The following is a 26,579-nucleotide window of genomic DNA, read 5'->3' as shown; positions in this document are numbered from 1 at the left end:
GACACTTAAAATGCAAAAACCTTCTTGGGGCATGAGGGCCATTGTCCTCCCACTGCAGGCACTGTCTTGTAGAGCCAGACAACAAACAGGAAATTCCCTTATATTTTTCCTTTATGTATGTATGTATGTATGTAGGCTAGTGCTCCTCCCAGGGACACCGCTGCCACCAAGCTAGACAGTACAACTACTCTGAGGTGATTGATTATTTCTACAGAGAGAAGGCTGAAGACATCCAATTTTACTTATTAAAGTCTTTTCTACTCCAAGTAAATTTGAGCATATTACTTCATGATGAGCAATTTGAGACCACAGAATCATCAAGGGTGTCAGTCAAGACAAACATTTGTAACAGCTGGAGCCAAGCAGAGAAGGGGAGAAATTTCAGGATAAGGACTGCAGTAACAGCTTGATACAGACAAACCTCAAAAGAGTGAGCAATCTGGCCAAAGTATAGTAAAGAGGATGCATATAGCACTCAACATGTGATTATCATCACACAACTAAAATACACAGCTGGTGTGGAGAGATTCATTCCTCATGGCATGCTGTTGGGTATCTATCAGGGTTTTCAATAAAGTCAGGCTACTTCTACCAAATTCCTGAGGTTCATTTGGAGACAAGCAAAATCCTTGTATCCCTTTATGGTTATTTGAAAGTAACAGGCACTTTTAAAGTATGATTTATCTAGCCTATTTTAGGTGTCTATTTTAGCAAAATTGGAATCAGTCTACAAGCACCTATTTCTGCATTCTCTATAAAGGGAATGACTGCAATGACCAGATCAGAGCTGAATATTTACATTGGAGACATCTGCATTTTGTGAGATGAATTCAAACCTTAGAGTTTAAATAGACAAGACAAAGAATAAAATGTTTCAATAGCATGAACAAAACCATGGCTTGCATCAGCATCTTACAATACATCCTGAGATTTTTATCTTTGCAGAAAAAGAGGTTACCAGAGCAACCTGGCCTTTTTAAAAACATTATGACATACATGTTTGCTAAGCAGAGGGTAAACAAGAAAAGAAAGGAAAGGAAACAGAGGTGAGTGACTAATGAATACAGGGCAAGGAAAATAACAGGAGAGCACGCATGACTGACATGAGGTCACCAGGGTGGGGGGAGTATGGTGGAGCATGAAAAGTCAAAACCAACAACCAGGAAGCTTAGGTTTGGGGCTATCCAACCAGAACTTCAGAGAGCAGCACATAATCATTGCCTGATGAGCCCAGAATTGCTACCCCTGAACTTTCACATATCATGAACGCAAAACAAAGTCAATGACATGGACTTCAAAGGCAATCTGTAAATCTCCTGACATTTCTCAATCAGCAATAAAAAAAAAATATTATACATCAGTATTTTTATGAATCCAATAGCACATGCTTGATTTTCTAGCTTGTCTCCAAAACCAAAAGGAGTTAAACTCGCTTTGATCTCTGGCATTCTTTTACAGTAACTACGGTTCTAACACAAACATCAGAATTTTCCAGATTTGTGTTAAAAATTCCAACAATTAAAAAAAAGGACCTGTTCTTTAAAGACATCTTCCTTATTTATTCAAATGGTAGGACTTCAGACTAGGAACTGTCTGCAACTTCTTTATTATACAAGCCTACATGATTTAAGTGATTCAAAGCTGTCACATGAGCTCTTCTATGACAACTTGCATTTAATCTTAACATGAAAATCTCCATCTTAGTTCTTAATTGTGAATCAGCTGAACAGATGTCTGAACTTCAGAAATAGATGACCTGCACAACCATTCCCTTTGGTTTGGTTGCTGCCTTTGAATCTTTCCCATGCTCAAACTGTAGGCTACTTCTATTGTGCACCTGGGAATGAGGTCCCATGAACAACAGCAAGACAGAGAGTAGCTATGAGACAACTCAAGTGTCTCATAACTACTTTTCCTTTACAGGCAATCCATACCTATCCCAAATCCAGAATCTCAACAAATCCAGTCCCTTCTGGTTAGCAAGAAACACTTCTAGGCTTCTGACCATCTTCTGTGACCATACTGCACAAACAAGATAAATAGACATTTCTAGGATTGCTGGAAAATGCCTATGGCAGGTAAGAGCACTCCCAAAGCACAGGGAGTACCTGCTGTTTATGCCAGGAGTACAGAAAAAGCTGTCTGGGATGTTTCAGAAGGAAAGAAAAAACAGTGAATGAGTCAGGCCTTTAGCAAAGTCTCCTGCTGAGAATGTAGATCTCATCAGCAAGTTCACGGAACTGAGCAATTGAGCAAGACAAGGTACAGCCACAACCACAGACACACATGGTTTTGACTTTGTTAAAAGGTGGAAAAGTGTCTTGTTCTGGTATTCAAGCCCACAGGAGACATGGCTGCACGTCAGTGTCTCTCCCACCTGAGTTAAAGAGAATTTCTTGTACAATGATAGACAGCTCTCAGCGTGAGTAGCCTGAGAACAAAGGGGTATTTTAAACCCTCAATGTCTAGCTGCAGGTATCAGAAATGTGAAAATGCTTCTTTGTGGCAGATTATTTAAATATTATGAATTTATATTATGCAAGCATTTTCTTCCATTATCATATGAATTATAAATAAATAATTTTCTTCATTTAGCATTAACATCTCTTAGCTTCAAAAGGAATAAAACTTCAAGAATTATGAAATCTTTGCCATTTTGAAAATAATTCTATCAAAATATTTTCTTTTTGAAAATTTTGAAAGATTCTGCCAAGTATGATTTACACTCCTTAGTGGGTTTCCTTTTGTTCCTTAATTTTTGTACAAAATACAAATCAAAGCTCTTTGTGTTATCTTGGATAACAACACAGCTTTCATATAAACATACCTCTTACATACCCTATTTTTTTCATACATATTGTATTAAGTCCTGAGGGAAATAAATGCCACAGAGTTAAACTGATTTGCACTTGGTTGATATGGCAGCTTAGACCATGTGGTTATTTAGCCTGGTTTAATTATTCTGAATTGCTTCAATTCTACAGCACATCTATGGAAAATTAAAAATACAGGAAATGCCACTTCCACTTACAGCCTCTTTTGACTTGTCTATACTATCTTCGTTTGCCTGTAGTGAAGAAGATTGTATCTGATGGGCTAAGGATAGATTAATACAGGCAAAACAACAAATACCTGAACATTTCATTCCCATATTCGACAGTTCTATGTCACATCTTGTATTTTTGTCGTGCCTCTTGTAAGGAAGCATAAAAGATAGCGCTTGGAAACACCAGAATATGTGAATGCAGCAGGTTTTTTCCTCAAGATTTTTAATATCAGAAAGTGGAATGAAATAATAATATATCTTCTAGTCACTTGCGTGCTGTAGATCGGCATACTTCCCTTAGTTTTAGTGCTGTCTTTTTAATATACATCAGCAAATGATTTAGCATTACAAAAACTGTAATGCTCCAAACTAATTACATTTTGGTATGGAAAGTTACATCATTGACCATCAACTACATCATTAGACTTTCTGGAAAAGAGCTGGAATAAGAAAGATATTGTAGCCAATTTGCTGAGGTGAGAGCCTTAGTTTCTGAGTACAGTGACGCAACAGCCTTTGAAGGGGCCAATTTAAAAGGAGAAAGTAGCCAACATCCGTTTCTAGGTATTTCACCTTACTTGTTTCATAAGCATCTGTACACCAACAGCAAGCTCAGTTTGGAGACTTGAAGAAGCCTTATCATAAAAGCTCTCCAAGTGTCTCATGTACTACAACTTCATTTTTATAACCTTTCTTCAAATCCCTCTCCACGCCCAATGGAGCGAATCCGAAAAGCTCAGAATTCAGTGGCCACTTGGTCTCCATTATCTTCAATGAGTTTTAAATAAGCTTGAGATCACTGTGAAGTAAAGGTCCTTTCCAACAGAAACAATTCACATTACAGCAAAAGATTCACAGAACCAACAGAATCTCAGAAGTGGAGCTTTTGCTTTGCTCAGTTTTTATTTCTCTCCGAGGGCATAAAAAAAAGCAGAACTTTATCCAGGATATGTATTTCTTTCCTGAACATTTGGATGTTATCTTCCCCTCTTTCTAAATGTCACTGGGATAATACATGTGGGTATTTCTAGCGCAAGTATTTGCATGTGCTTCCCTTCTTCTCAGAAGCTGAAAGATCATGCACAAACAGCATCATGCATGTAGCTATTCCTTTCAGGTACATTATCTTCATAATTTGGGTACTAAACCGATTTAATCTATTTTGCTTTGATGTGAAATTGCAAACATGACCTCAAATCCATTTCCCAAAACTAGGGCCTCAATGAAAAATGAAAAAAAAAAAAAAAAATAATCAGTTGTGACAAATTGGAATTTTCCAATGAAGAAATATTCTGTCAAAAATTCCTCCAGAAGTTTACCAACAACTCACTGAATCTGCCCTCTGTCTTCCTTCTTTGAAGATAACAGAGCATTTCTGGGGTCTTAATGTAGGGTTTCAAGAAGAGGATTGCACTGGGAAGGATGGTCTTTGTCAACAACAAAAGCAACACTGAGGGACACTGCCCATTTACTGCTTTCCTCATCATGTTTGCAAGGTAACTTGTAATACTCTACGAAATCACTGAATTATTTTCATTCCTCCAATTCTTCTTGTAATCTTGGTGTGGCATATGTGTCCAGGCACGGTGAAAGCACACAGAGAGGTGAAGATGGACAAGGCACATTAGGAAAAGAATCCATGTAACTCACTCTCCCAATCACCCAATGCTGTGTATTGACTATCTTTTTAAGTCAGATCCAGCCTTAAAAAGAAACATGAATTCAGTACAATACAATGAGTTTGTTTTTTCAGTGCCACTGTGAAGCTAGTATACATGAAGCAATGTTCCTGTAAGAGAATAATTGTATCAGGAAGGTGTTAATGCCATTTACTTATTCATTGGGAAACTTAGAGGTTTTTTTGTTTAGGAAACAAATGGCTAATTATGTTCTACATGCAAAATAATTAAACATCCAGAGCATGATATTCAGCAAGGCTGGATATTAGTATTAAATATGATATTCAATTTTATCTAAAAAGGGCAAATTAGACCAATTCAGGGAAGGGGAAAGAAAAAAAAAAAGGGGGAGGAAAATGTGGGTCACCCATGAGATAAAAAGCCACTGAGGAAGAAATTTACTAGCAAAAATATTATGTCTGGAATAGCTCCAGAGATTCATGGTACTCACCCTTGTATTTTCTCATGCATACTACAAGGTATTTATAAAGCATGGATGGTAATATAGCAGATGAATATTTACTTAATATTCTGAGTTCTTAATCTTTACAGTCATAATGTACTATTTGACTCTAGCCCACCTCTACTAAAGGAAGCAAAAGTATGCTAGAGAAAAGATCCTCCCTTATCTCTTTTAGGGCACACACTCATGCTACATAATGCAGTGCAACACAGATATGCCAACTAGCTGCAGCACATACTGATGGCAGCATAGTTGCACCGTTACGTTATTCCAGCTGAGTTGAGAGCTCCACTGATACACCAGTACTCTTCTGGGACTAGAACCTGATGCACTCAAATTTCCCCAGAGAGTGCAGCAGGAACAACATAGCTGCCCGTACAGCAGCTAACATCTATAAATAGTAGCGCCAGAAATATTTCTCAATATAAGCTGAATATCAGTCCTAGTATGTAGTCCCTAATTCCTAGTTCCTACAGTCCTGAAGTTATTCTTAGATAGCTCCTAAACCCTTCACAGGGCTCTCAAAGGTGCAGACAAACTTTGGAATCCACTGGTACTTCATGTATGTTTGAGCTAAACAACTAACAATGCTAGCAGGCTGTGCTGCTGTAAGATTACTGCCTCCTATGTGATGTGAACTAACCTTCACAGACAGAGAAAACATACCACTCAGAAAAGACTTAGTTTATGCTTGATTTAAAAGCTCAAAAAGGACACCAATTATTTTATCCAAATTTCTTGTTTCCAAGTGCCTAGTAGAAAATATGTTCATATACTGTCAGGAGAAACGTTTGGGTTTTCAGCCTGCACATGTACAAGAGACTAAGGTTTCCTCTGAATTTTGATTTTGCTTAGCTGTTGCAATGTGAATAACAAACATACGAGTATAAATGTTTCCAAAGAAGAATAAGCAAAAGGAAATAGATGTGGGCAACCTTCAGCAGGAAACAATGTCTGGGCCAACAACATGCTCTGAATTCTGCTGCAGCAGAATGATGTTGTTAATGGTCATTTGTTCTCTGCCCTTTGTACCATTTCTTTGTAGAATAAAGAGCAAAGTAGTTCATTGTTTTATCATTAACAGTGGTTAAATAAATAGCACCCTTTGTGATATGCATGAATAGTTATCCTGTCCCCTCCTTTTTTTAATTTATCTTCCAAATATTTTCATAAATTGTGGACTTAGGTGGTTTCTTAAATGTGGTTTCTTTTTTCTTCTGTAAACTTCTCAGAAGAATATTTTCCTCACAATTTTGCTTTTCAAGCTAGCTGAAACAAACAAGGATATTTTGTATTAAGTTAAAAACAAAACACATTAAAAATACTTACACTTTATAAGCCTAAAGTTTATTATTAGAAAAGGCCTTCTCTGTCAATGCTTTGTTAACATAGAACCAAATACTAGTAAGAAGATGGGACTTTTTATAAAAAAACCTTAATAAACCCAAAATGTGTCCTAATTAAGCAATGATGCTATAAGTCCAGACATTACCTGGTCACCTTCATATAAAACCCAGATAAAAGATTTTGTCAGAAGTTAACAGAGAAGTGTCTGGAGGAAAGAGCAGCCCAACAGTTGCATCCTGCTAGACTTTGTATTGTAACAGGGTCCAGCTGGCAGCCTCCAACAGTCATCTACCTTTTGGTCTTCTACCTTTTTCTAAGAAGCAGCAACATCTTGGGCCAGGAATGTCCAGGCCCAAAGAATCTGTACCACTGATGTTGTACATAGTTAGGAAGCAGAGATTAAGGCTGGCCCCTCTCCTGAGCAGAGAAGCTCCCAGCAAGAGCTGTCATTGAATCCCTAATCCAAATCTCCCAGCCCCAAAAGTTCCACTGTCCCAGTGAAGACAACTCTTCTTGATTACAGCCTACTATCTCTCTTATGCCTTCATACACCTGCTTCAAAGCCACCAGGAGCTTGAATTCACACTGGAGCTTGGTACTCAGCAAGAGTACTTAAGAAAACTTAAGTCTGTTTGAATGGCTTCTCCACTCTCAGTGTGAAAAGACATCTGCATTTCTGTTACATATACTTCTTCTGCAACTCCATGAAACTGCTTATTAAGTACAGAATATGAGAACTACTGGACTGTTCACCAGTTTAGGTAGGCTGCAAAACCAAAAACATTCCTGAAAGGGGATGCCACAATATTCTGGTCCCTAATCTCATAACTGAAACGTATTTATGTCCTTAATTAAAGTGTAATTTCTTTCCTTTAAGGCACTTAACACTGTTAACATATTTTGTTAGGGTAAGAGAATGGGGGAAGCAAGGGAAAGATAATCCTGACCCCTAACCACAAATGAAATTTAGAAACTAAGAAAATAAACAGTTACTTTCCAGATTGAGTGAAAAGCACACAGACAGGAAAAAAAGGCAGTTCTGCATCTCCATCTGCTCTCTGGCCAGATATTCTTTTCCTATCATCGTCTGTAAAGGGCGAGTATTAATAGAGATAACAAAGGCAAGGCCTGCACTAGATATTTCAAATAATGCTGGTTTCATTTATCAATCAGGAAATTTTGTTAAAAATTCCAATGATTTTTTGTCTTGACAGTGCCTCTTTAATAACTAAATGGAATTCATATTAATTATTTATCTCCTTTAAAATGCATTGAATAGCTCTGCTGAAAATTACCACTTTTTATTTATAGAACACTAGCACATGTATAGATAGGTTTAAAATTCATTATTTATACAGCACTGCTTTATTTGTAGGAATCAAGTTCAGTAATTAGCATCATGTACAAGATACCACCCATTCACCTTTAGTGGAGTAGGTACAGAGTGAAAAAAAAGCTAAACACCTCTAGTAGGTTCAGAAATTAAAAGAAACTACTCTCTAGCCTATTGGTTAACAAGAAAATATCTCCAGCAGTGACAGCAAAGTTGATGGAAATAATACCATAAGGTCTGGTTTGTCATTCCTGGATTTCTAGTGACTGTTTTAGTTCTTCAGTCTTAAATTTAGGTGTTCTACAGTGGACTTCATCCTGTAGTCAAAACTCTTCTACGGATGCATAAGGTCAGCAGTATGAAAATAGCATGTGGAGCAGTTTGTTCTATCATAAAAATACAATCATCTTCTCCATTTCAGTGAAATGGACAACCTCTCTGTTACACAGGATTTTTGAGGTTCTTAAGGTTCCAAAAAAATACCAAACAACCTTCACCTTTTATTTACAGGTTATCTTGAAGTTGGCCTGCAAAATACAAACCTAAAACATTGAGAGGTCCACAGAAAAAAAGCTCAAGGCTGTAACTGCATGGCCTCGTACCGTGCAAGACTGAATGCAGTCCACTTTTATTGCCATCATGTAACTAATGCACCATCAATATTTCATGCATTTAATTTCAAATGAGTAAACAGCTTTCTGCAAGTTGCATAATTTGCTCATAATCTCAGTACGTCTTTTTCCATTTAAAACTAAGTGCCACCATTTAAAAAATACACAAGCAGGAATGATTCAGTCTAGCCAAGAATTATTGTACCTTACAAAGCCCCCAACCTCACTCTTACTGCCACCTATTTTTACTGCCAGGATGAACCATTTTTTCCCCAATGCAAACACCAAAACAGCCAGGCAACATGACAGTTCAGTCACTAGGGGAGAGACAAGAGAGCAAGCAAAAAAACTAAACTATGACAATATGAGGTGTGTGATATTCAAGGGAGCAAATGAAACTGATGGCTCAGCCATTAACCTTCAAGGAAGAAAAGCTAGGCCTACTGCTTTAAAAATTGCTGGGACCAATCTTTCACCATGACAAGCATTAGTAATGAATAATTAAGCATTTAATATAATGCTTTAGTGAAAAATTATAATTTTACAATTGATGGCCCCTGAACCTATTCAGTGTTATTATGTGCAGCAAAAGCAGGAAGAGAGTTTTGATGAAATGCATGTTTTTCAGTGACGGGTTTTTTCCCCCCTATGGGTTTTTTTTTTTTCCTGATGGTTGGAGTGAAGCAGTTACAGTTATTAGGTTCAAAATCTTTTCAGAGATGAACAGTGGCCCTGCTGAGAGAATTTCATGAAAAATTTAATAAGGAAAACTCAACCTGGAACAGTCTCACATCTCATGCAAGCCTGCCTGAGGTCGAACTGTGTTTTCCCCCATAATATTCAGCTAATGTCAGGGAAATAAATCATTCAGCAGATGCAAATGCTTAAACCCTCCAAAATGAAATTTTAACAACTCCACTTGAAAACCTCTTTTGATTAAGTGATATAGTTATTTTAAACTATTTCACAGATACTTTCTTACTTAGTTCCTCATAATCAAATGTTTATTGCAAAGAAGTATTTGAGTAGTAAATTATTTGAACTGTACTCTAAAATCTCTTTACATTTAAAGAAAAACTGAAGAACTAAGCTGCAACATCTTCTCACAACCATTTCTCTCTGCTATTAGTGAGAATATTAACTGCTGGTTATCACAAGTTTTGGTGGGTGTCATGTACATTTTTTCATCATATATCAGACCAAATGATATTGCTGTGGTTTAAATTGGTTCAAATATAACTGAATCCACCTCCTAATATAGGACAGAGGGGTTAAATAATAACATCTTTTATCCCATAGCTAAGAGCTGATAGAAAGTCTTCACTCTTTACAGTCTTTGTGCTTAAGTATATTTGCCAATGACATTTGGTGTACATGTGGTTCAACTCCCCCCAAACGGTCACATGCACTGTGCATTTTCAGTGTATCATGAATTATCCTTGATAAATAAAAAGCTAAAAAGAAGTATCTAATCCTTCAATAACAGGATTTAGGGTATATTTGGTTATATTTTTCCTCTCAGTTGAGCCGATAATTCTCCTAACCTCAAGACTGAATTATCTCTCACCTATGGTAAATCTCAAATTCTGACTTTAAAAAAAACACTGTGGACTGAAGAATGTGTACACATATATTTAGAGATACCAATCCTTCAGAAATATAAATCAGTAAAGAACATACAGTTAAAGTATTCTCCAGATAGACTGCAGTCTATAGCAGTTGTATAGAAATGACCACCGCCTGGTTGCAACATCACCTTTTCCCAGGGTTTTAAAAAAAAAAAAAAAAATCCATCAGTTACAGGAAAATCTACTAGACAGATTACTGCTGAAAGTGTGACCTTGAATAGTTCATAAATGAATGAGTAATCCCAGGCTTCTAGAAAAAGATGAATTACAGCTTTTTCTGAATACCCAGAGAGCTTTCTAGAAGACTATAATCTGCAGTAACCAGAGATAGAATATCATGAGTCTCTTAAGTATAACTATTCTTCCTTTCTCATGATAGTACTTTCCTTCCAAAAGAGGGAGAAAAAAAAAAAAAAAAGAGCTGGTGTGGTTTTTTTCCTCTTAAAGTTTCTTCCTGAACAGCAGACACTATTTCCACCATAATATTAAGTATATCTTAAATGACCACTTTGCTTTTAAGGATGTTTTAGGATGAATTCTTGACTCCACAGACACCAGTCAATATCCAGGAGCTGGATCTCACAGACTCAATTACCTCATGTGAGTATATTTAAGGTACCTATACATAGGTTAAAAGTATACTGAAACTCATTCTTTCCATTTTTTAGATTGTTTAATATGAGTGAGGTCTGCAGTCACATTGGCACAACACTTAATCTGAGCCAATACATGGTGCTAAAAGACATAATACATCAGTTTAGACAGCATCGTAAAATGCTTCTGACTGGCTCTAGTCATGGCAGAGTAAGATGCCCATAAAAGGTTAGAGACATGGAACTAGTAACTTCAGGATCCTGCATCTCTCCAGATCCTGATTCCATAACAGTTTCTTTAAAGGTGATATTCAGGAACACATGAATACCATGTTTTGCCAGATTGGGAACAGTATGTCTAATGAGTCTGTGCTTTGAAACTCAGTTTAAAATGCCCATTGTGCCTTTCATATGAATTAACCAAGATCTTAACATGCAGGTTTAGAGAACAGACCAATTCAGATGAGATTAATTGCAAGAAGCTATGTTCTATCAGGAACAAAACTTTAGTAATAACAGGTACTGGGTTTTCATCTTCACATTGAATATGCTTCATGGAAACTGACTGAAATTTGAAAGTCCCAGATAAGAAGTGATCTCAAAATGGAAGACATTAAATATTACCCAACCTATTAGTAAATAATACTGAAAAGTACCAAAAAATCCAGGGAGGGAAGGAGAAATTCATATGTGTAGAAAATAGGCATCAGCTTGTGCTTGATATCAGAAACAGAAAACTGTAACACACATTGAATCTAAGACAACACCTCCAGTTCGCTTCTAACATGAGTTCTCAGGCTTTTCCTCTGACTGAATTCAACAACGGAATGAAGCTCAGCACTCATTAACCCAGCATGTGTATCCACAGAAGATAACCAAAGAAAAAGAGGTATTTTAGAGCACATCCTCCACATGTAAGATCATCTATGGAAAACTAGCATACGCAACAGGGAACCAGAGGGAATACAGGCTTGTATAAATGCAATCCAAAATTCTTTGGAACAGCTTAAAGTTTAGTGTCGTGGTTTAAGCCCAGCCGGCAACCCAGAACCACACAGCCTCTTTCTCACTGCCCCACCACCCCCTTCCTCCTGCTCCCAGAGGGGTGGGGAGGAGAATCAAAAGTATGTAATTCCGAGTTGAGATAAGAACAGTTCAGTAACTAAGGTATAACACAAACCACTGCTGTTACCATCAATAATAATAATGATCAGGGAAATAACAAGGGAAAAGAATACAACTGCTCACCACCTGCTGACCGATACCCAGCCTGACCCGAGCAGTGATCTCCCCCTTCCAGGTGACTGCCCCCAGTTTATATACTGGGCATGACGTGCCGTGGTATGGAATACCTCTTTGGTTACTTTGGGTCAAGCATCCTGTCTCTGCTTCCTCCCGGCTTCCCCTCCTCCCTGGCAGAGCACGAGACTCAGAAAGTCCCTGGTCAGAGTAAACATTACTGAGCAGCAACTATAAACATCGGTGTTATCAGCGCTGTTCCCAGGCCAAAAGTCAAAAACACAGCACTGCAACAGCTACTAAGGAGGAAAATGACTGCTACTGCTGAGCCCAGGACGTTTAGGAAACCTGCTAGGTTTCCCATGAATGCATTTTTCTTGCTTCTCAGCAGAAACAACACCAAGTGGATAGCTTGCTCTATTAACACCAGAAATCTCTATAGACAGATTACATGGGGCATTATGAAGACAAAAAACTCTAAGTTTCACTAGCACAAGCCTTAGTGAGGAAAAGATACACCTTTGAGAGGGATCCAACTGGAGGGTAGAGTCAAAAGTCCAGTAAGACAGCAACAATCCTTCAGAGAAGCTCACTTGTGATCAGAGAGGGAGCAGCAGGCTAAGGCAACAATTAGCCTTCCTATTCCTGTATTCCTCAGGGTTTTTCATTGACTTCTACCTAGTCAGTAGGTAGAATGAATAGACAGATTCAACTGAGAAAGCTATTTCTGCATGAGACATGGGCTTCATATGTCAGACTCTATGGTGTGAACTCAAACAGGATGTCTCCATACCCTTTCACTGAAACCTTTCCACTAAAACTCAAGCCAACACTTTGAAAACATGTATCTGCATCTTTGCTGGGAGAGAAAAACCTGGTATTCTCAATGCATTACACACTAAGGAGAACACACCTATTTATTAATTGTCCTACCTTGTTTCCCATTATACATCTCCCTGCCTTTTTACAGAAAGCTCACACAATGAAACACTGTATTTTGCCTGAATCCAATACGGGACTATAAACATAAGATGCTGTTTGACTCTCTTCCTTCCACATTTTTAGTAATTTCCACTAAAGAGTGGCCTTTTTCCAATAGAAAAAATGCTTTTGGAGATACTGATGTACAAAATATAATTTGTCTAAGACAATGGGAGATTAGATTACTGCATGGAGCTTTGGACCTCAATGACTTGCATTTCGGTCTTAGTCAAACAACACTTATTTTGTTTCCTTACCAATTACTTTAATCAGTTCTCTGTCAGTAAAATTGGCTAAGGCATTGCTACCTAAATTCTTACACATGTTCCAGCAGACCAAAGCCAGTAACAGTCATAGATGGATCAGATATTTTGGAGAATACAAGCAAAAAAAAGGTATCTAAACAGAGAGACATGACCACTGGATTAAAGTAGGAGATATTTAAAATACATTTAGGGGTGTATATATATATATGCATCTACAAAAAAAGTAAACTATGAATAAAGAGTATGAAACAGCAGTTTCTAATACACAGCTCTAATGCAAATTACAATCCTTTCCAATCACAATCTTTTCCAACTGATTTACTTTATTAAGTTGACCATAATAGACTCAATACATGAACAAAAGGATCCAAGAAACAGCTACTGAGGATACACCCAGTCTACATGAGTCACTGTGTTCACTGAAGCAAACCAGCACTATTTTGAGTGTCTTTCATTTCATCCATATAATTTTCACTATACATTTTATCATGTCTGCAATATCTTTGGTAATAGAATCTGCTGGAATTTGTGGGAGGTATTTGAGAAATGGCTCCTTCCACCCTCACCCCTAGAAGATTAAAAAAGTAAAAAACCACTTTGGTGGTCTAAGTATATGTGAAACTGGGTGCATTGTAGAATGTGCTTAGATTTCACAGGACAAAAGATTTCTGCCTCAATACAGGGACCATCCAACCCTGAGATCCCTGTGGATGAATCAATACCTTGAAGTGTAGCCATGACAACCATAGAGATCAAATAGGCTCAGCACACAGAGTATTCACAGTATTGATTTTTCAGCACAGGACAATACAGAGCTCTCAGTGCCTGAATATGGATGAGGAGTATCTGGCTGAGGCAGACTTCTCTTTCCAAGTCTGAAGTGATGCTGCTGAGGAGAGAGAAGCACTTCAAGGAATTTCACACCACTACAGAGAGAGTGTCCATCCTCCAATCACTAAGACAGACTGCAGCCTTTGTGTTCACAGCTCACAGCCTTTGGTTTCTGAATAGCTGGTTAGCCATGATCATGGGAAAAAAAATCTTTACTGTTTCCTTCTGTCAGAAATAAATATCACTGACATGATGCATATGCCAGGACCAGGGCTTTAACTCTACAACTATCAGCATTTACACTATGAAATTACTACCCTTTAAATAAATAAATACTATACGTATATAAAAAATTAAATGGCACCAGCAGTTCAGAGCAGCATTCCATCTGCTCAACAGAAAGGTATGATTGCAGTATTGAGCACTATTCTGTTCATATTCTGTAGAGACTAAATTCAGAGATTTGTTGTTTGCAGCATTCTCTAAATCCGTCAGGATGACTATGAACTGGAGTGGTCTGGAATGCTACATTAACGCAATTAGTGGCAACCACACCCAATGATCAGGACCTCTGACAGTTAAATTTAATTGGAACAACAGAACAGTTAATTTAAACATGTCAAAAAAATGGCATTTAAGAATATGAAACATTTTTATGCAGCCATAATCACTGTTAACAAAAACTTACTCAGAAAATGTCATTTTCCTGAATAATCAATTAAACTCCTACAGCTACGAACCAGGATGAAATCTTCTCTTCCAGAAAAGATCATGAAAATTACCTGCCTCCACACAAAAAAAAAAAAACAAACCCAAACCACCACAAAACCCCTCCATATGTATCTTAAAATAGCAGCCAAAAATAATAAAAATAAAAATAATTTTCAACCAGAGTGCAATAATTCCCAACTGTCTGACAGTCTTGCTTCACAAAAGCTCCCAAGTACTCATTCAATGGCCTGAAATAGCTACCTAAGTCTGTGCCAACACCTAGCAGAGGAAGTTTTTATAATGCCACGCTGAAGACACAACACAGGCTGGCAATGAATGACCTGAGGCTGGCAATGAATGCGCATGTGGGTGTTTCAGAGCACAAAGCTCACAGAGTTAGGGCAATGGGGCTGGGTTCAAATCCAGTTCAGGCTTTTCCATGCTGCCCTGATGGGAGTGGTCCTTGAAGTGGACAATCCTCCAGAAGCACACTTGAGTTTCTCTGAGAAATATTGCTTGATTTAGACCAAGAGGTCTCAAGAGCAAACCACAACAGCCACAGTGCAGACAATCCCAGGGAAGGAACTTGGCCCAAGAGACAAGTTGAGAGCTAATTACATTTGACAACACAAATACTTCTTGTTAAGGAAAGTTTTCAGCTGAACATTTCTGATTAAAACTGTTATAGCTTTGTTTTGCTCTTAACTTGGTATTTTCTGTCAGGTTGTTTTGGGTTTTTTTTTTTTTTTTCTTTTTTTGAGTGGAACAAAATATAGCTCCACGTTTACTCCTTTAGTGCTATGCAATCACTATGGCTACACACCATGTAAAAAGCCAGACTAAGACGGTGTTTAACACAATGCTGCAATTGATACAGAAAGCACTGCCACCATACTTACTGTATTACTCCTCAAACAAGTCAGCATCTAGGCATCTAGAGGAGATACAGGTATCTTGGAACATATTCATGTTCATTGTCTAATTAGGCCAACCATCAATTTCTCCTTTATGTCAAAAAATAGGAGAATGTTAGTCACTATGAAGTAACTGTGAATACACAAATGAACTTTCAGTGACCCAGCAATAGTTAAGAAAATCCCACAGATTGTCTCATTATGTTAAGGATATTTAAACTGGGTATTTCCTCTCCAGACTTATGTTGCATTGTACTGCTGCAAGTCTGCAGCTGGTCTTCACTGCTGCTAATGTTAATCCAGCTCTTCGTTTCCTATGGAATTAGGCCAATTTGAAGCAGAAGAAGGAATCAGTCCAAGCTATTTTGTAGAAAAAGTACTTAAAATACTAACAGCTAGGATTCCTAAAGTCACATTTAAATAAAACTATAAATTGCACTTTTCCAAGTGCTTCTACTTTAACACCTTATTTCTACATAGATACTCAAAAAGCAACAAGAACTTGTGTGTTTGCTATTGCAACTAATAAAACTTCTGCTGTATATCTGCTGGATCTCATTTAGCAGGGCATACAGGAGACTTTCATATTTTGCTTTTCCTTCTTAGCTACTGTCAAACAAAGGGCTCACATTTCCCATTCTACACTATTAACCACTGAGCTGCAAGGAAACCATCCACTAACATCCAAAAGAGCTGGAAGAATTATGCCTAACAGCTGAATTGCCATATAGGAAGCTATGGCTAGGTTCAGAGATGCATCTCTAAAGAAAAGTCAGACCTGTTGGTTAGATATTAGGTCCCCTGCACAGCCAAGCAGGACTCCTGCTGCCTTGCACCCTGCCTGGCACCCGGATAACATGGCCTTTATTCATCTCACCCTGTGGATCTGGCCTCCAGTGCAGCACCTTTCCTGCTGCTGGGCAGCCAGAGAGGGCTGGAGGTGGAGGAGGTAATACACCCTACCTGCCTGCTGGTTTTGGGTGAGGGTTGGGCACTCTTCATTGATCTGCAGGACTGTAGTAATTCAGTGATGGAGCTAGAGGAGCTACAAACTCAGCTCTGAAAACAAGGGGATTAGTCTTTTACTTCCCATTATCCATTTGAAACCAGTGGTCAACTATGCCACAGGTAGTCCTTGCTGCTTCTCTAACCTACCCCTTACCCACACCAGTGAAGAGGAATATGCCTTGGTTTCCCAAGTCAACAGAGCCTTGGGCAACATGTTCTAGTGTGAGGTGTCCCTGCCTATGGCTGGGGGTTTGGAACTAGATGATCTTAAGGTCCTTTCCAACGCAAACCATTCTGTGTTCGTATTAACTGATATTTCATAGGCTTAAGCTACACAATACATGTTAATATAGAATGGACTGAGAAAAAAATGCTTGGCCAATTGAAATATTAGTGTTATTAAGGAAAAAATTCAGGCACATCCAGCAGTGAAAGTATTACTTAAGAGAAAGCTATTTTGCAAAAGTGTTGCCATATTCTATACTATGTAACAACAAACTGCAGTCTTTGGTGGATGAGCTTGAGCGGCTTCTCCACCTGCTTCATAATGCACCTGTGATAATTTTTAATGGTCCATGACATTTACACACCTGTTCCCCCTGTGGATTTCCATTCCTTTATTGAAAGCGATGCAGACTTGTTTCTGATTGCATACATAACTGATTATTTAGAGAACTTGACTGTACAATTCTGGACTTCTCTGTAAGATTATGATTTCTGAATAAGCCTGTGCCAGAATGCAAATTTTTATTTGATTACTTGCCTTTGCCTGTATATTTTCATTTTCCAAGTTGCACACTACTCAGGAGTAGTAGATAAGAACTAACAGAAGAGGACAGTTTATTTCAGCACTCTACCACTGAAAAATATTTAGCATAGACAACAAGCCAATTACTACCAAAGCCAGATTTCTGAAGGATGGGGTCACATGCACAACCACATTACCTGACTATGTTTGTTATGACCTTAGGGAAAGTTATCCAAGTAACACCTGATAAAGAGTTTGGTGAATAACAGAAGAGCAGAGTCAGCTGTTGTCCTTCACTTGTTTTCAGTCACTAAAACTTTAAGGGAGTAAGCTGTCTGCACTAATAACCTAGCGAAGTGGAGGAGACACTGATACTCTAACAGACAGATCTCCCAAAACTTCCAACAAAAGGGATGAACTAGAACAAGGAAGTTCATTGGTCTTTTTCTAAAGCAACATCAACTCCTGTATTTTACTTCAAGAAAGTAAAAATATTATCAAAAATTGCTGAAATTCCCATTCTGTTCATGTGTTTCTTCATATCTTGTACTCAAAAATACATTTATGAAACATCACAAACAGATTCAAATATCTGTAGAGACTGTGAAAAAAATGATGCTTAAGATGTCTTCTTAACTGTAAGGTCAGATACTAGGGACAACATTAAAGCCCACTGAATTTCGCTTGGAAGGGGTGTACAGCTACACATCTCTTTATACCGAGTAGTAGTGACTGGGGGGAGCAGGGAAATTTAGGGCACGAGGAGTGTGTGAGCAACAGCAATTGGCTTGAATTAATCTTGTGAATTGCCAGCCTTCTCTAGAATCTTAGCACTTTTTCTAGCCTGTATTTTTCCATTTGATAAACCTTTCCTATAAAAACACTTGTTCCAATTAAGCAGTATTTTTCCTCAAATACATATAGTTCAATTAAGTCCAGTTCATGCTGAATGTCAGTTTTAGATTCCCAAATGCTTAAAAATGTTTTACTGAAAATTTTTTTAACAAATTTATAAGTAAGCATATGTAAAGTTTTTCAGGCTATTTACTGTAAACATATATCTTGTATAAAATATATTAGCATAGAAACATAAAACAGTTCAGGTTGGAAGGAGCCTTAAAGATTATATAGTTCCAAACCAAACAATAATACACAAAATATTACAGTAAACTAGAACTCAAAGCAATAATTATAAATAATGCATTTTCCAGGATGCTGTGATAGCAGTAGAGCTCAATCCGCTTAAGAGTCTAAAATGCCTGTGTTGGTCAGTGAAAGCTTTTAAGTCCTTTTAGCAGTGAAACTTGATAAATCTATTAGTTTAGCTACTAAATACTGATATAAGACAGAACTGGTAATAAAAGTTTGAAACAGAGATGTGGCAAGGCTGACTTGTGGCACATTTTTGTCAGCTGAAAAAGATGAAAGAACAGTTCTTAAAATGTTTCTAAATCACATGTTTCTCCCCTGGGAGACCGCAACCATTAGTCTAGAAAATGAGTGACTTGCAGACTGACCTGTTTAACTCTATTTGCCTGAAAGAGGACTACTAAGGGCTAAATCCTATATAGTGGTTATGAAAGGACTTCTGTGTGGAAGAACAATTAGCTGGCAACAATGAGGGAAAAGTCTTCAAGGATTTATAGGCAAAACCCACCATTTGTTTTGCTGGCCAGCAAGATGCCTCGAGGGTACTTTCCAAAACATCAACCAGTTCTGGAGGTTCCCAGAGCAATGGAAATACCCGTTACAAATGACAAAATATATACATCTTAGTATAAAAAAAAATTCTCTAAGTAGCTTATTCCTTCTCTTTTAAAGTTCTTTGCCCTCTTTAATGATCCCGAGGAAGGATGAATTAATTTACAAAAAAAAAAACTTATGTTCTAAAGTGAATTAAACTGTCTTATTTTGCCAATCTGATTTTTTTTTTTTTTACTTTTAATCCAGTAAAATGTTATTATTGCTTTGTATTGTTTTGATAATCAGTGTACACACCTTTCTAGTCTCTGTTCAGAGAATTTTCTGAGTAGAAGAAAACTGGAAATGTTAAACAAAGAGAATCTTTGTGCCTGGGAGAAGGTGCCTCAGCTGTTTGATAAGATTTGCAGGCTCAAAATATATTACTTGCTCTTATCCCAAATGTCAGATGCATAGTTACAGTAGACATATATTTAGTAGAGGAGCTTAATCCTTCCTGCCCATTCAGCACTGAATCTGCAAACACTTCTGGCTTAGGCAAGTGCAAATTCAATTTAAATGATACAAAATACTGATGAGCCAACTGCAGCAGGAGAGCAGTAGTAAACCATCCATTACAGCTTCAGACAACTGCTGAGCCTTGGGAAATTATGAATATTAAGTCTGAATTTTTGAATATTTTCAGTTTCACCAGTCACTGTTGGCTATAACTCTAATCACAGCACAGAAAAGTTACATTAGCATGACAGGTAAGGTGAGAAAGAAAAAGAAATCTAAAACCTATTTCAAAAATGCCTTGAAGTCTTATATAAAAGTACACATAGACAAAAGGCATTTCTCTCAGTAGCCTTTGCACACTTTTTCTTACTCAAAACCTTTACAATTGTCTGGGAACACCAAAGTCTGGCTCAAGCCCCCCGAGGGCACTAAACAGCCTTAGGGATCTGTTGTGGCTGTTTCCTCACTGGGTCCGATCTGGACCTGCAGTCTGATCTCCCTGTCTTATCACCATGAACCTGCCTGCTGAACTGGGCTCTTGGCCGAATGTGGCCATGGTTTTTGGGTCTGCTCTGGTAGCCTTGCTTGCATGGGTCTGGGTCGTGGTTGTTAGGGCCCCTACCCTTCTGGTTGCGTTATCCCCCAAATGAGCTCCTGCACCCCACCCCTCAGGAGCAGTTGGATTTTTCTGCTCCCCTTCAGTTACTCGAGTAAACCACGCTCAAGTGGAGAAAACAGAAATAATCTAAATCTCTTTGTACCCATTATCCCACATTTAAATTTCATATAATAACAAGCATTTTAAAGACCTTTCAGAATGCCTCCATTGTGCTTCACAATGGAGAAAAGATTTAAAATTATTTTATATTCTCTTGCAATTTTTTTTTAACATTTTTTAAAAGTTTCTTAATTTACAACCCTCACCCAGAGGTTGGCTAGAATGTCTGCTAAAAAGTAAATTTGGTTTCAAAACTCCATTTTCTGTAACCTTGGAAGGGAACTTACATTAATGAGACCCCATGAAAAGTGGCAGCGCAATAAAGACAGGAATTTTCAATAGTTGGGAAGTCAGGCAGGCTGACAGTCATTACTAGGGTGACTAGCCCAACTTTTCAACTTATTTCACAAAATTCCTATTTAAACCCAGGTGACAATCCTAGGAGTAACAGTCCACAAAAACTGTTATCCTGCTACAAAAAGAAACAGCTAAGATAGTTCAATTCAGTTTTGAAAAAGGTAGATTGCTATTAATTTTTTTACCTTACAAGTGCTTACAAAACCTTCCCTGGTTATTTGTTCCAAAGTTTTTTTCTAGAAACTGAAGTTTAGCTGGCTGATCTACAATTCCCTGACATGCTAAAGATAACATGCTAAATCTGTTAATTTTTCTGTCAGGTATCCTTCACAAAATAACCACTAAGTGACATCATTCTTTTTGTAACTAGCCTATGATGAAGCTTGTCAAAGATTTGATATGAAATTATCTACTTCACCTATCCACATTGTACTGTATTCTTGAGCAAGTTCTTTCAACTCTTTGTGGTAATAATTATACCAAGTCACTTCTCATAACAAATTTTGTTGCTTTAAAAAAAAAAAAAATAGAAAAAACAACCATGAAACACTGCAGGTTTTCAGCATCATTGATCATCAGTGTAAAGGAACAGATTTTCCTCAAAATTCCTTTTTCTGATAATATAGTTATATAACTATTTCCTTTATTTTCTCACCTGCTAGTTGCCTTATGCTTTTTTTTTTTTTTAACTTTTTTTTCACAATTTCCTTACATACAGCCTTAATAATTTGACTTAGTTTATACTCTTCACATACTTTTTACCCTTTGATGCCAGCAGAGAGTTAATGACTTTGCCAAGTCAGTCTTCCTACTCTTCTTACTTCCTCTTCTGCAACTAGGACCAGACTTGAGAAGTTAAAAGCTTTGGCTCACAGTTTATATAAGATTTGCCTCTAAGATGTCACCTAATTCTCTCAATTTAATTAGGTCAGACTGTTTCTTTAACTACACTGCTTTCCTCTTCCAATTAATTTCTTGTTTTTTAGTAAAAAAAAAAAAAATAAAAATAAAAAAATTAGAGTTTGCTTTTTGGACTAAAAAAAAAATAAAAAAATGAAGAGAAGACCTAAACCCATTCTTTGATAGTTACTTCTCCCTCTGCTATTCTTCTGTTTGAAACTTCCAGAGTTTCAATTTAAGCATTAAGGAGTCTTTGGCAACAGCTCTTGGAACCAATAAAGAAGTTGCATATAAATTCACAGTATTATTCAAATTAAAATACACTGGGTAGTGTATTGTATCTATTCAGAGAAGCAATCCTTTGACTAAGAAGCCAGTAAAAACATCCATCAATATGCATACTGACATCTATGTCCAGAGCACACTGTATATTACTGAAACTCTAAATTTACATTTAGAGCTCTCAATAAAAATGGTGTTGGATGTTAGGTCAGATCTTGGTCCAGGAGCTATGATTTAAACATAGGCAGCAGGACCCACCACACAGTCAATGAGAACAAAGGGAGACACCAGACAAAGAATGACAGATGGCAAAACCAACAAATGGTGGAATACTTAAACAAAGAGAATAGACTGACAAAATATCCCTAGGCCTGGCATCTGCCATGACATCTCCTAAGTCTGTTGTACCTGGACTTCAATCAACTGAACAGCGTTCCACTGATTTAGGTACAAGATGGGGGAGAAAATGAGGCCCTGAGGTCAGACGTAGCTCTAGCAGGGGAGTATTCAGAGAAAGCATTGCTCTGGTGAAAAAGTGCAAACAGATTACAGAAATGTTCCCTATTTTTAGAAGCACGTTTTGGAAGTGATTTTGTCCTCTGACATAAGCAATAAAAAGCACAACATAAGGTAAAAAAGCTGGTTTCCATCCAAAGTAAAATGGTGAAAATATGTAACAGCTTGGCTTTAAAAGGATGTCCATCTGTTAGTAAACTAGTGATCATACCATATTCACAATGGTCTAACACATTAACAGCCAAAAAATTACTGCCCACACCCACAGCTTAGCAAATATTTAGAGCTGTTTTTTGTTTATGGCAGGACCACTTTAAGCGATTAAGTGTACATTTTCCCATTTTAAAATGCCTTTAAATTTCCAGTGTCTTACAGAAATAAGCAAGTGAAAAATGTCCCAACAGGCAACTCCTCTCCTTACAGGTTCTAGTGGGAATACAGCAAGCCAATTATTTTGCCTTTGTAGTAAAATCTTGGTCTGAGTCCTGACCACAGATTTGAAAGTCAATGCATAAGCCTGTGTAGGTAACAGGCTTCTACAAAAGCATACTTGGCTAGAAATAGTGCTCTTGACTAACTGGTTGGATCACAAATGAAATAGCTGCACTATCAATTTGAGCAGATCAAACACTGCCTGCTCAGCAAACACATGTCAAGGCAGCTTCACTACTTGCCATACCTAAGACAGCTACATCTAAAGTTAACTTGGACATAGTATCCAAGCTGAAATCATGTTCCTAGTAAACACAAGCCCTTCAAGGCTGTATTTTGCATGTTGCTTCAAAAATTTTACACCTTAAAGAAATATGGCCAAGGACTGGGGTACTTGAGTTAGTTAGAAAAGTTAGGTTTTAACATCTCCTGCTGGTTCCACCAGAGCTGTATTTTAAAATGAACAAAGCTGAAGTCTCAGAAAAAAAGGCATTTGTATGTACTATATGCAGTACAATCCCTGCACTGATGCACCATACAGGAAGTATGTTTAGCTGAAATGTCATGGTAAGATTCTGTTCCTACTGCTTCATGTTAGGAAGCTAAATTTCACAAGGCTAGAAGTGAGGTGGCAGCTTTTAACAAGCATTGCAAGCAGCAATAATTACTAAAATTATGTTACTTGATATATTTTGTTTAACTCTCATATCAATTTTTAAACGCATTGAGAATATAATAAGTCTTTTATCACAACAGACACAGAGTCTTCCTCTTAGAATGGTTATAATGATTTACTATTTTAAATTCAGTTCAATAAGTGTCTATTTGGATCAGCAGAACTATAATTCTGCTGTCACTGGCTACTATGTAAACAGAACCCCTTACAAATTAAAACCTCTTCAGTGCCTGGCCCGTGCATGTACACACTAGAAAGCAAGAAGTTTATTCTGCACTACCAATCTAGACGTACTTGCTAACAAGGTTACCTTTGAAAACATACTACTTTCGTCGCAAACCCTGAAAAATGAAAAAACAAAAAATGCAATAAGAAAAAACACCACACCAAAAAAAAAAGATAAATTCACAGATAGGTTATAGATATCTATGAATTTATCTATCAGCCTTTGTTGTGAGAGTCATTTCAGAGCCCTTCAGCTAAGCCAGGTGTAGAACATGCATACTACATGGAAAGCTAGTCACAGCATAGTCTATATACAGCAGGTTTATTTATTTTCACATACAAACATAGCATCTCAGAGAAATGTAACTAATTACTCCATGGTCTTCACATATGTTAAAATGGAATGTTACACTACTTCCTATTGTCCTCAGTTTTGGACATATAATCTTGGCTACTGACACCAGCCCTGTCCTCTGCAGGAGCCTGCCTACAGGGACATATCAAACATAGACTCTATGCAAGTGCACTCAACTGGGCCCATACAAACCATATTAGCGTGGCACACAGCTAATAAGCATACTATCAGGATTCAGAATGCTCCAGTGTAAGACTACATTAATATGATTAATAATCAACAGGAATTGGGACAGACCTGTTCTGCCCAGCTCAGGCCATGAACTTCTGTTCTCCTGCTCAGATAACCATGTAGCCTCTGCCCTCTCCTTTCTTTCCATCAATGTCCTGTAGAAGTAGTCTGTCATTTTAAATAAACACTTGTCACTAAAATGAATTTCACTAGTTATCATCCTACTTTTACAAAACTTTCCCTCTGAAGGCATGCTACCAGGCACAAAGGACTGCTCACAGTGGCTCCTTGGAGAGGCCCAGGCTTTAGAGTCCCAACATTGCAGGCAAAATAGTCCAGAAGAAAAATGCTTTAGCATTTTACCCTCACCCTAGGGCTGTCTGAGCCAGGACAAAACAGCTAGGCTTCAGTGTCAAGCAGGCCTGGAGAGAATAAAGCTCAGCCTTTCTTCGAGTCGCTTTACTGCTTTAGATAGAGTTTTCCTAACCACAGCTAAGGAAAACCCACCCGCAAGCTGAAATGCAGAGTCCTTGAACATTTCCCTATGTACTTTGCAACAAAAGCAGTGCTGTTTTGAATGTTATGTAGTGACCTTTCAAATGATACCTATTTTTAGCAAAATGTAATAGTATTTGTTTAATTTATAGAAAAATGAGACTGGAAGGAACCTGCGTCATCATATCCAATCCCTTGCTATTACAAGCAATCACGTCATATAATCCTTTTAATAAACTGAAGTGCACTTGGATACCATGGTGATGAGTACTTCATAAATATGCATATTTGTAGCCGTGCAGGAAATAAAGTGATAAAAATGTGCAGTGGGTGAACAAGAAGATTATGAGCAGCAAAGGTGAGCACAGCACAGTTCTAAGGGTATTGCCTTTTTTCCCTCCCCCAGAAGACTAATGAAAACTTTACCGAAACCTCCTCAAGCAAGAGTTAGGTCAGCTACAGAAGGGGACAATTTCAAACACAGGACTGATAACAAATACAATAGTGAAAGGAAGGAAATAAGCATAGTAAATTAAAAAAAAAAAAGCAAAACAATGTCACCATTATCAATACAGAAAACTTACTTCACTCTCTGCAGTGGCAGCAGCTGAAGAGAACAAGCCCACAGGCATACACAGATTTATGTTTAAGTTAGTCAAGAAAGTTTATAGAAGAAGAAAACATACTGCTTCTTTTAACTATTTCATTACCTTTGTACCATCAGATGACCTAACATCCAAACCAGACCTGATTTAACATTCTTAATTACAATAAATAGTTTCATTCATTGTGCAACTTTAGTTTACCTTCCTGTTCTTGGCTTTCCTGCATTTGCAGTTTAGGTCTAGAAGATAACTCCTTTTTTTAATCATAGAATTTTGGTGTATTTTGTAAGAGTTCTGGTTCTCGTTTCAGTAAGATTTATCAGTTTCAGTATAAAACAGGAATCTTCTATAAATCCTTGATTCAATCTCTTTCCATTTAGGAAACACCCTCATTTAGTAGCCACACCTTTATCACACAAGCTGCCAGAAAAAGGAATTAAATTTAATAAGAGACACCTTCTATTTACAGCCACAGGGAGAAGTAATTAAATTTAATGGAAGCTGCAGCTCTAAATAAAGGCACAGAGAACCTCTATTCCTGTGCTGCTGAAAATGAGGTTATAGGTTGTGCACACAAGTAACATTTAAACCCTTTGGAACTCCATTATGTCCAATGGAATTACAGCCGAGTTATATTTGGCATACTTTTCATTCCAGATAGAGGAATAGGGAATAAAGTAAGAAATAATCATTTTCATTCTTGCAAGTGGACAAAAGAAAGAATAGAAGCAAATGTTACAATATGTATAACAGTGAAAATAAATGCATTTGTTCTCCATTTGTTTTGGTTTTGTTTATTAGCAATAGCAATAAATGGTTAGGTAAAAAAGTGAAAGACTAGGTCATTTGCAGATTTTTTAGGAAACCTCTATGAGAAAAACTGAAAGAATTTACTGTGGGAAAAAATTGATCTCCTAATTTCTTACCTAGTGCAAAATTTCTGTTGCAAAAAAAGGAAGACAAATAAATTTAAGCCCTATACACAGGACATGTTCTCCATTGTGCTACAAAGGGCAGGTATATACTCCCCTGAGAAATTAAATAGTTCACCTTGGTGAATCTCCAGTGGAAGGTACATTAAAATTAGGTTGGTTAGGTTGGGATTTTTTCCTAAAACCACTGCTACATTTGTGTTAGCTGGCTGGCCTCTGAAAGAAAGCCTTGAAGGTCAAGAAAACTTTGCAAGGGAA

General features: G+C 37.5%; 1 long non-coding RNA gene across 1 annotated transcript in view; it reads right to left on the bottom strand.

Moving 5' to 3' along the window:
* Positions 1 to 25,763, bottom strand: part of LOC136014421 (uncharacterized) — a 31,193-nt gene extending 5,430 nt beyond the window's left edge. Inside the window, exon 1 of the long non-coding RNA XR_010612689.1 lies at positions 25,591 to 25,763. This is a non-coding gene — a long non-coding RNA (uncharacterized LOC136014421). The remainder of the gene's footprint in view (positions 1 to 25,590) is intronic.
* Between the last annotated feature and the right edge of the window lie 816 nt (positions 25,764 to 26,579).

Source organism: Lathamus discolor, chromosome 5, assembly GCF_037157495.1.
Source record: "Lathamus discolor isolate bLatDis1 chromosome 5, bLatDis1.hap1, whole genome shotgun sequence".
NCBI classification, from domain to species: Eukaryota; Metazoa; Chordata; class Aves; order Psittaciformes; family Psittacidae; genus Lathamus; species Lathamus discolor.
This window is presented reverse-complemented; position numbering and strand designations above follow the sequence as displayed.